The sequence below is a fragment of the Peromyscus leucopus genome, chromosome 2 (genome assembly GCF_004664715.2).
Source record: "Peromyscus leucopus breed LL Stock chromosome 2, UCI_PerLeu_2.1, whole genome shotgun sequence".
Lineage (NCBI taxonomy): Eukaryota > Metazoa > Chordata > Mammalia > Rodentia > Cricetidae > Peromyscus > Peromyscus leucopus.
Genome location: NC_051064.1, coordinates 127,933,380 through 127,943,214, shown reverse-complemented (window position 1 = coordinate 127,943,214; position 9,835 = coordinate 127,933,380). Strand labels below are relative to the sequence as shown.

Genomic DNA, 9,835 nt, shown 5'->3' with positions numbered 1-9,835 from the left:
TCAGAGTAGGCTGGGCAGTGGTGGCACACACCTTTAATCCCAGCACTCAGGAGGCAGAGCCAGGCGGATCTCTGTGAGTTCAAGGCCAGAGTGAGTTACAGGAAAGGCGCCAAAGCTACACACACACACACACACACACACACACACACACACACACACAAAAAAAAAGGAGTAAAGCAAGACCTGTGTCTTTCAGGTATACCTGAAGTTTTTACTTCTGTCACAGATGGGACCCTCCAGAGAATGCTAGAATAGTGACAATTGTGGTAGAGCTGGTTGAGGCAAAAATCTTCCCTTGTTCTTTTCTGCTGGTGATTTTTTGCAGCAGCTTGAGAACTGGAAAAGACGGGCTAGAGGACAATAAGTTTGAATAGCATGAGAATGAAGATATGGGCTCAGGATGCATTTGTCCTCTTGAACATCTAAGTTTGTTTCCTCTTCTTACCTGCTCACTAGTCACCGATTGTCGCTAGTCATTAATAAAGAACCCATGTGACCTGCATGGACATGAGCGACTTGGATGTACTTTTACCTTTAGTTTTGACCCAAAGAAGCACCAGTAACTCTCAAACATTCCCATGGGCCTCAGAAACCTGAAGATCAGCTATGACAACTTGAAGAGATGTGCAGGGAATATTGGGTAGTTTGTTTGGGCTGTTTTGTTATTTTTTTTGCTCCTTTGGGGGGGGCACCACCCAGCTCCCAAATAAATCACACATGGAGGCTTATGCTTACATATGAATGCCTAAAAAAAAAAAAAAAAAAAAATGCCTGACCTTAGCTTGGCTTAGTCTCCAGCCAGTTTCCCAACTACCTTTTGCCTCTGGACTTTTCCTGTTCTCTAACTTCTGTAAATCTTACTCTTGCTGTGTAGCTGGGTGGCTGGCCCCTGGAGTCTGCCTCCTTCTCTGACTGCTAAGTCTTAGATCTCTCCCCCCAGTTTTCTCTTTCTATATACACTCTCTGCCTGCCAGCCCCGCCTCTCCTTTCTCCTGCCTTGCTATTGGCCAATTCTTTATTAGACCAGCAGGCGTCTTACACAGGCACAGTAACACAGCTTCACAGAGTTAAACAAATGCAACATAAACAAAAGTAACACACCTTAAAAATATTCTACTACAGTGCTGTAGTAACTGGGATATGGAAATCGATTTCCGATTTGGGGTTTTTTTTTTTTTTTTTTTTTTTTGGTTTTTCGAGACAGGGTTTCTCTGTGTAGCTTTGCGCCTTTTCCTGGAACTCACTTGGTAGTCCAGGCTGGCCTCAAACTCAGAGAGATCCGCCTGGCTCTGCCTCCCAAGTGCTGGGATTAAAGGCGTGCGCCACCACCGCCCAGCCGATTTTGGGATTTTTTTTAAAAAGGAAATTTTTGATATGTTATTTTCATTTTCAAAAGTGAGTAAATATGTATGGAATAGACTAAAATTGCCCTATTTGGTGCTCACATTGACAGCACACATGCTAAAATTGGAACCATGCAGAGCAGAAGAGCATGGCCCCTGTGCAAGGATACACAAATTTATGAAGCATTTTATATATATTTAAGGCCCATTTGGGGACCAGAAAGATGACTCAGAAGCCACAGGCTCTTGCTGCCAAGCTTGACAGCCTGAGTTCAATCCCAGCACCCAAATGGTGGATGGAGAGAACTGACTCCTGAAAGTTGCTCTCTGACCTTCACAAGTATGAAGACATGACAAATAAATGAATGAATGAGTGAATGAATGAATGAATGAATGAATGAATAAATGCAGTGTGATAAACAAATGTATATTAAGAGGATCTTAACAATCGTCTGGGAAAACAATCTCAGTCGGGCCTTACAAAGATCCCAGAGGAAAACAAACAGAACTTGGGTCTGCACAGGGCTCAGGCTGAGAAAGGCCATCCTCGTCACCATTCATCACACATTGTGCTGATGACCCTGACTCCTTGCCCTTCCCTGTACACAGCCTTTGTTATATGACCCTGTTCCCACTTCACGGTGGCATCTGCATGCCCTCCTCCTGCCGTCTGCTCTGCCCAACAAGGCGTAGCAGAGATAACTAGGTAGCAGTTCTGAGTCAAGACCTTCAGAGGTCTTCAGGCCGGTGTCTGCCCTGCGTCTGGCCCCACCGTAGCCAAGCCCACAAGCCTGGGTCCACCTGCAAGATGCAAGATCGTGCCATCATGCTGGCCAAAACAGTCTAGATCAGTCCACCACCCAGAAACCTCCAGGCCTGTAAGCCCCATCCTAAATCAATAGTGCAGTCTACTCTGTCTCAATTCACTCCAGACCTGTGGGCTGTAAAGCTTTCCTGATGTGTGCCGCAGACATTGCGTGCTTCTTACACAGCAGGCGCTGACAGATACACTTCCCGGGCAGCTCTTGGGTTAATTTGTTCTAGCTTCTTTCCTCAAAGCTGCCCAACACCTTCTCATTACCACCTCCACCAACGGGAGCCTTGGTACCTCCACGGCCCATTTCAAAAGCTCGGTCTGTGTTTTGAGTTTAAAATCTCCATCTGTGTACTTCAGCACCAAGAATGAACGGCTGTGCTACCCAATCTACTCAGGCCTGTCTTCGCGTTCATCCAGATGCTCACTGAGTTACAAAGCCCAAAAAGGAAGGTTGTTTTCCCTCTTACTTTGTACAAGACAAGAACCGCTCTGCTCTCTGGAGCCTCCCTCTTCCTCACCCTCTACACTGAAAAGCTGCCAAAAGGTGAAGATTGAATTTCCTCGGGGTCAGACCTCACTCTCTCCGGGGCTGGCTCCACATCTCTGGCCTGGATCCTTCCAACACTTGCCTCCCTGCCAGGAGTCACACCTCTCTATTCCTTCCTCCATGGCAGCTAGAGAACCCCGCCTCCCATCCCATTCCAAGTGTCTCCTGGCGTGTCTTCCGATCCAGGAACTGGGTCGAGAATAAGGACATAAAAGACACAGTAGTCCTGCTCTCCAGGAATTCAGCTAGCGAAGGGGCTCTGATGTTCCAATCCAGGGAGCTCAGTCAGGACAACACATTCTTCATGGGATGCCTTGTACATACAAGGTAGTTTATGTACCTGTATCTATTTAGCATGCATGAAGAGGTCAAAATACAACTTAGAAAAATCAGTTATCTCTTTCTATCATGTGGATTCCAGGCACGGTTGGAACTCAGACATGGTGGCAAACACATTAGGTACTTTAGGTGCACGTGCTTCTGTGTGTGTGTGTGTGTGTGTGTGTGTGTGTGCGCACGCATAACTAATCAAGGTCTCTGTTCTACCACTGAGGCATAACCCCCAGGCCTGTATCCATTTTTAAAGATGATCAAAGCTCGAAGTCCACATGACTTGCCCAAGCTATAGCTTACACACAGTGACATCTGCGTGTCAAACCCAGGGTCTCCCTATGCACCAAATTGCCTTTAACCCTCTCCAGCCAAGACTTCTGTGACTCCCCATGGCCGATGGAATAAGCCATTCTCTTTAGCGTGGCCTCTGGGGCTGATCCTGATATGCTCACACCAAGTCAGCATTCCCCAGGCTAGCCTCCATCCAGAGCCTTGGATTGCTCTCTACTGTAGGCTATCTCACTCCCACTCAGCTTGGATTGCTCCCTAATCTGGGCTATCTCACTCCCATCCAGACCCACTGCTTTCTCACTCCCAGCTCTGGAGTGGTCTGCTGGGACTCTCCTGTGTCCCCACAACACTTTGACAGGACGTCTTCTGGCCCAGGCCAGTCTCTCCCATCAGACACAGGGGGGTGCAGAAACATAGATTGAGTTGGTACCCCTAATGCACCCCACATAGGGCCAACATTCAGTATCAGTGGGCAAAGACAATTCTGACTGTAGCATGGACAAAATAGGGCAGTGGACACTATGTTGGCACCAAAATTGGCTATTTAGATTCACTCAACAAAATGAGAGAGAGGGAGAGAGAGAGAGAGAGAGGGAGAGAGAGGAAAGAGAGAGAGAGAGAGAGAGAGAGAGAGAGAGAGAGAGAGAGAGAGAGAGAGAATTTCTTGTAGCTCAGGCTGATGTCAATCCTTGAACTTCTGTTTTGTTCTATTTTGTTTTTTTTTATCGAGACAGGATTTTTCTGTGTTGCCTAGTCTGTCCTGGAGCTCACTCTGTAGACCAGGCTGTCCTCGAACTCACAGAGATCCACTTACCTCTGACTCCCAAGTGCTGGGACTAAAGGCGTGCACCACCACCGCCTGGCTAAACCTTGAACTTCTGATCGTCTTGCTCCCAACTCCTGAGTGCTGGGATTACAGGTGTGCACCACCAAGTTCAGCTTTGGGTCCAGGGCTCAGGGTCAAACCCAGGGCTTCATGCACGTAAGCTGAGTACTCAACCAATTCAGTCACATCCCAACACCATTCAACCAACATTTCTTGAGCACCTCGATTCTGTCAGGATTCTCTTTATAAACACCAGTAACAACTCAGCCCGACCTGCATGGAAACCCACTGAAGGGATGCACAGAATCCGTGGGAAGAATCAAAGTGAGTCTTAGAACACCCATGCATCCAGGAGTCCTTGGCAGCTAGAGCTCCAGCTGAGCTAAAACTGTAGTCAGAGAATCCATGCGGAATGCCACCACAGATGTCCATTCACGCCTGTGAGCATGGCTTCTCAAAATGACCCCTCTGCTACCCCTGGAAGTCTGGGTGGATCCACCTCTCTGGGTTCAAAGTCCTAACCTAGGTCACATGTCGTCCAGTAGCTATACAAGTAGGAAGAGGAACCTGCTTCCACCAACCTCTCAAGGAGTGAGAGACAATTCTTCCCTCCAAGACTCGAAGAAGATTCCGTAAAAACAAGGAAGGGGCCTGGGTGCTAGGCAGCCAATATTCCATGGCCAAGGTCAACAACAGTCCTTAGCCTCACCGCTCACATTTTGGAGGGATCTTAGTTAGAGATCACCTGTTAGACCATTTCCCAAACTGTAATCAGTGGAAAGATAGGCAGCCAAGATATGAGAAGGGTTCAGTGAGCAAAGGAGTCACCTGAGAAACACTGCCTTGAATGTCTTCAAGACCTGTCAGTTTTTCCCGTGCAGTGTACACTGTGACTATCCAGAGATGGGCGACATCCTCCACTCTCTTGGTCACGCGACCCTTTTCTTGAAGAGTGTTCTGTAGGACTGACATCCAGCAAGCCGTGCTGAAGGAAACCCAAGTGGCCTATCCTCATCAGCAGACAGGAAAGTAAGGGGCTTTCCTCCCCTCATGGCCTCTGACAGGCAACCCAGGACTCAGGGAAAGGACCAGTTCCCAGCAGGAGTCAGCGAGATGGAGGTCAGCAGCGGGGCCGGGGGAACGGATCAGACCCTCGCCAGCCTTGCGCCACTTCCCTATTTTGCCTCCTGACCCAGACTCCAGGTGCCGTTGAACAATGCACTCTCTGTGCCTGCGGGTCTCACTTCCACCCTCAGGGAAACCCCTCGTAGGACAGACGGACAGCATCATGAGAAACACCGGGAAAGTGGACCAGAAGGAAGGGGCAGGATACCCAGCAATTCGCAGATGCTCAGTCCCCCAAATATGGAGTGGGATGCTGATGTCTGCTGTTAATCCTTCCACACATCTGTGTGACCTTGAAGAAAGCTGCATTCTCTCAGCCTTGGTTTCTTCAGCTGGAAAAAAAATTAAAAGCTGTATCCTACATGTTGATTCGTTTCAAATAAACATCTAATAACATGTTAATCATTCTTTAGATGTAAAGTTATTATCAGATTGGACATCAAATAAGAAATACCTCCTTGCCTATGTAAGACCCTGAAAGACTTTTCAAGTAGCTCACACACACATACATGCCATGACATATTGTTCCTTCTTCTCTAATCTTACTCTGATGGTCCAGGCTTCATAGAATAGAATTCCCTATCTTCCCTTGGTGAATTTCACAGTCCCAAGAGCTGCCACCTCTTCCGGGAAGTCCTCCCAGACTCCCCTCTCCCCAGGTTCAATCAGGCACCACCTTTGCACACTGGCTCTAGGTCTTCCTCGCTCAGGTGCCTAGTCTGTCCTGCTTGTTTGTACACTGATGGCTTCCAACAGCCTGTGGCTTCAAAGCTATGGTCTGTGAGCTGAGCCTGGCACATGCCGTAGAGTGGGTGAACATAAAACCCAGCCCTCGTCTCTCCCCACCGAGCGTCTTGTCTTCGGTCTACCCTTAAAGTAAATTCCACATGTCCATCATTTCCCCCAAAATAAACAGGGTTCACGCAGCATCTGAGCACTGAAGGTTTTTTGTAAGGACAGAGGCGATGCCCACAGCGAGATTCCAAATGCTTCTCCCAACAACTGATATTCTCCAAGTGAAAAACAACGGGCTTCCGTGGCTCGCTAAGGGGAGAAACACATCATTGAGTTAGGGCAGCTACCCGGGCGGTGGTGGCGCACGCCTTCAATCCTGGCACTCAGCAAGGCAGAGGCAGGTGGATCTCTGTGAGTTCAAGGCCAGCCTGGGCTACAGAGTGAGTCCCAAGATAACCAAGGCTACACAGAGAAACCCTGTCTCGAAAAACCAAGAAAAAAAAAAAGTTAGGGTAGCTGCCCTCAGCCTCACTGGGGAAGCAAGGCCACAATTCACCCACCACAGGGCAGTGCTCAGAGAAAGGGAACACAGAAGGGATAGGAAGCGGGGGAGAGCTCACTGAAGAGAAGACATTGCCTGGAGTTTAGAAGACATGGAGGCCACCATCAAATGAACTGTCCGGACATCTCAAACACAGAGAGACCCTGAGAGACAAGTGACAGCCACGGCCAACTGTAGAGGCGACCATGGAAAAAGAACAGCTGAGTATGTCAGTCCTGGCTGCTCCTGGCCCAACCTCCCGCCAGTCCCAGGACAGAAAATAGCCTGGCTGACCCAGAGCATACAAAGCATTTCCTGTGCAGCCCGGGGGACCCCTGAGTTGTACTTTCTCAGGGGTGGGGCTGCCTGGGGGTTGAGGGCAGAGGAGGAGGAGACAAGCCATCTTGAACTCTCTCCAGCACCAAAGTGGCCAAAGACGACAGGGAGTTGCATGCCTGTGACCTTTTGGGACCCATGTGTAGGTGTGTGTGCCCCTGTTGGTGCTGGGGTGGGATGGCGGCACCTTTCTGTGCGGCTGATCTTGGGTTCTCCGTGCATTTCCCTGGAAACTGAAAGCTGGATGGACACACAGCCAGTCAGGCTGGCCATGTCCCCGTCTTAGTCCCGGAGTAAATGGCAGGTAGAGGGGCTACTGTTGTCACTAACATCCGTCCCCTGGGACCCTCCAACCGTGGTGTTCCTGGAGCAACTTCTGATTGCTCTCCATCACCATACCCGGTCCCCCGAGACCCCACCCTGCGTGTTCCCTCAGACGTCAACAAATTGGTTCTGACTTTGTGGAAGACCGAATGACCAGCCAGGACTTTCACTGGGAGGCCTTTCCCAGGAAACGGAGGAGGGTTCGGGACAGTGAGGCCTGACTTCTAGAATCCAAAGTAGCTGACTGAGAGGATGTCCCTTGGGAAGATTCCAAACATCCCCAAGTGATATCCCCGTGACGTGGGCTAGCTTTTCCTCCCTCCCCTTGTTCAGTCCTTGTCCCGAGGCGACTGTTTTGAGTACTTGTCCTTAAGCTGCTCTCCCCAGCTCATCATTCGACAGTTCCTGGGCTACCTCTGTTTGTCAGTTGTGGTGGGTTTCTTTTGTTGTTGCTGTTTGTTGTTTTTTATTTATTTAATTTTTTAATTTATATTTTATTTATTTGGGGGTTTCAAGACAGGGTTTCCTGGAACTCGCTCTGTAGCCCAGGCTGGCCTCAAACTCACAGAGATCTGCCTGGCTCTGCCTCCCGAGTGCTGGGATTACAGGCATGCGCCACCACTGCCGGCTGTTGTTTGTTTGTTTGTTTGTTTTTAATCACCTCATGTTGTACAGCGCTATCCTCCCAGCAGAACAGCTGCCAGCTGGATCTGCTTTCAAAAAACCATCACCCTGGGCTTGCTGTGTCTCCCTCACAGAAGGAGGAGCAGGAAGAGTCACTGGCCCCCTGGGGTACAGCCCCTCCTCCAAGCCAACTGTATGCAGTTCTGCCCTAACTGCACACAGCCTTGGGGGTCTCTGAGAAGGGAAGAGTACATTGGCCAGGAAAGACTGGGAGGAAGGGGGCTCCATCTGTGCAGCCACGGGGAAGTCGTCATCCATGCTGTGTGCAGACCTTCTCGTGAGGCAGGTTTAGGTCACCCATTGCTCGGTCAGTAAGCCTATAATAAACTCCTTGTATCCCTAGTAGTAGGGATCAAACTTTTGTCTGTCATTGGGACCTTAGAAGAAAGGGGAGATGTTACCTGGTTCCCCGATCCCCCAAGAAGAAAATTCTCACAATATCCCAGCATAGGGAGACGGACTTTCCTAGCTGATGGGTCTGCGACAAGGGCAGTGGTGGGTACTGTAGCAGCAGCTGAATGGGGGGAGTCCTCTGGGAGGAAGTTGGGCTTTCATGTTCAGGGGGTAAATACACACACACACACACAAGGGTGTTGTCAAAATGAAACACTGCCTTTTAGGACACGCAAATTCATTAGCCTCGTATTCCCCCCTAAGTGTGAGGTCTCAGCCAGAATGAACATCCCTGACCCTGGTCTTCTGCCCTGATGCATGGTGCCACCAGCCAGCACCTTTGACCCTGCAACCCTGGACCCCAAGGAGTTAAAGATTCAGAAAGGTCAATGGTCTCCCCCTTCATTATGGGACAGTAACGAACTCCTCGTGGAGGAAGGGGAATGCCTACCACGTCCCTTCTTAACCAACCCAGAAGCCTTCTCAGGGGGGCTGCAGTTCTGGTGAAGAGTTTTCCGGATGAAGCTACATCAGGATTCAGAGCGTGATTGCATCAGATAAGTTATGCCTCCCTGTGTCATTGACAAGAGGAGGGCCTGAGGCAGAAGGAATATGGAGAAGACCATGACCTTTCCCAGCCCAGCTCCTGGGACTGGGTCAGAGACTTAACAGGAAGGGAGAGTCCACGGGAGCAATCTTTCCTGAGGAATTTCTAGAGAGAAATTCATAAGCATGCTATTTTGAGGTTCAGGGACAAAGCATGAACCTGAATTTGGTGAGAGGACTACACACACACACACACACACACACACACACAAACACACACACACACACTCCCCTCACGAGACTCCAAATGGCTTTGTAAAGACTAATGGAAACACAGTGTAGCCAGGTGTGGTAGCACATGTAATCCCAGCCCTCAGGGCAGAGGCAGGCAGATCTCTGTGAGTTCAAGAACAGTCTGGTCTACAGAGTGAGTTCCAGGGCAAACAGGGTTATGCAGAGAGACCTTGCCTCAAAAAAAAAAAAAAAAAAAAAAAAAAAAAAAAAAAAAAAAAAAAAAAAAAAAAAAAAGAAAGAAAGAAAGAAAGAAAGAAAGAAAGAAAGAAAGAAAGAAATAATAAAAAAAGAAAGCCATATATCAAAGCCAACCATCTCCTGTAACATCTAAGCCTCTGGTTCTCAACTTCCCTGATGCTGCGGCCCTTTAATACGATTCCTCATGTTGTGCTGACCCCCAAACCATAAATCTATTTTCACTGCTACTTCATAACTGTAATTTGCCAACATTATGAATCATAATGTAAATATCTGTGTTTTCGGTTGTGTTTGGGGTCGCGACCCACAGGTTGAGAACCACCAAGTAAGACATGAGTGCTGTGTACTCTGCATAGACAGGTCTCTGATATGGGGCCGATGGAAACATGGTGTCCCCTGGAACCCAAGATGCCTTCTAATTGAGCTCAGCAGGGCAGCCTCTGGACACAGAACGGGGACTCGGCCAAGTGCCCTGTAGCCCCTCTGTGGCTTGTGGGGGGAG

At 49.0% G+C, this 9,835-nt stretch overlaps 1 non-coding gene across 1 annotated transcript; it reads left to right on the top strand.

Annotated features, from left to right (window-relative positions):
* The first annotated feature begins 1,437 nt into the window (after window positions 1-1,437).
* LOC114686943 lies at window positions 1,438-1,541 on the top strand. The gene has a single exon (XR_003733635.1). It is a non-coding gene; the product is annotated as a U6 spliceosomal RNA (small nuclear RNA).
* The last annotated feature ends 8,294 nt before the right edge of the window (window positions 1,542-9,835 follow it).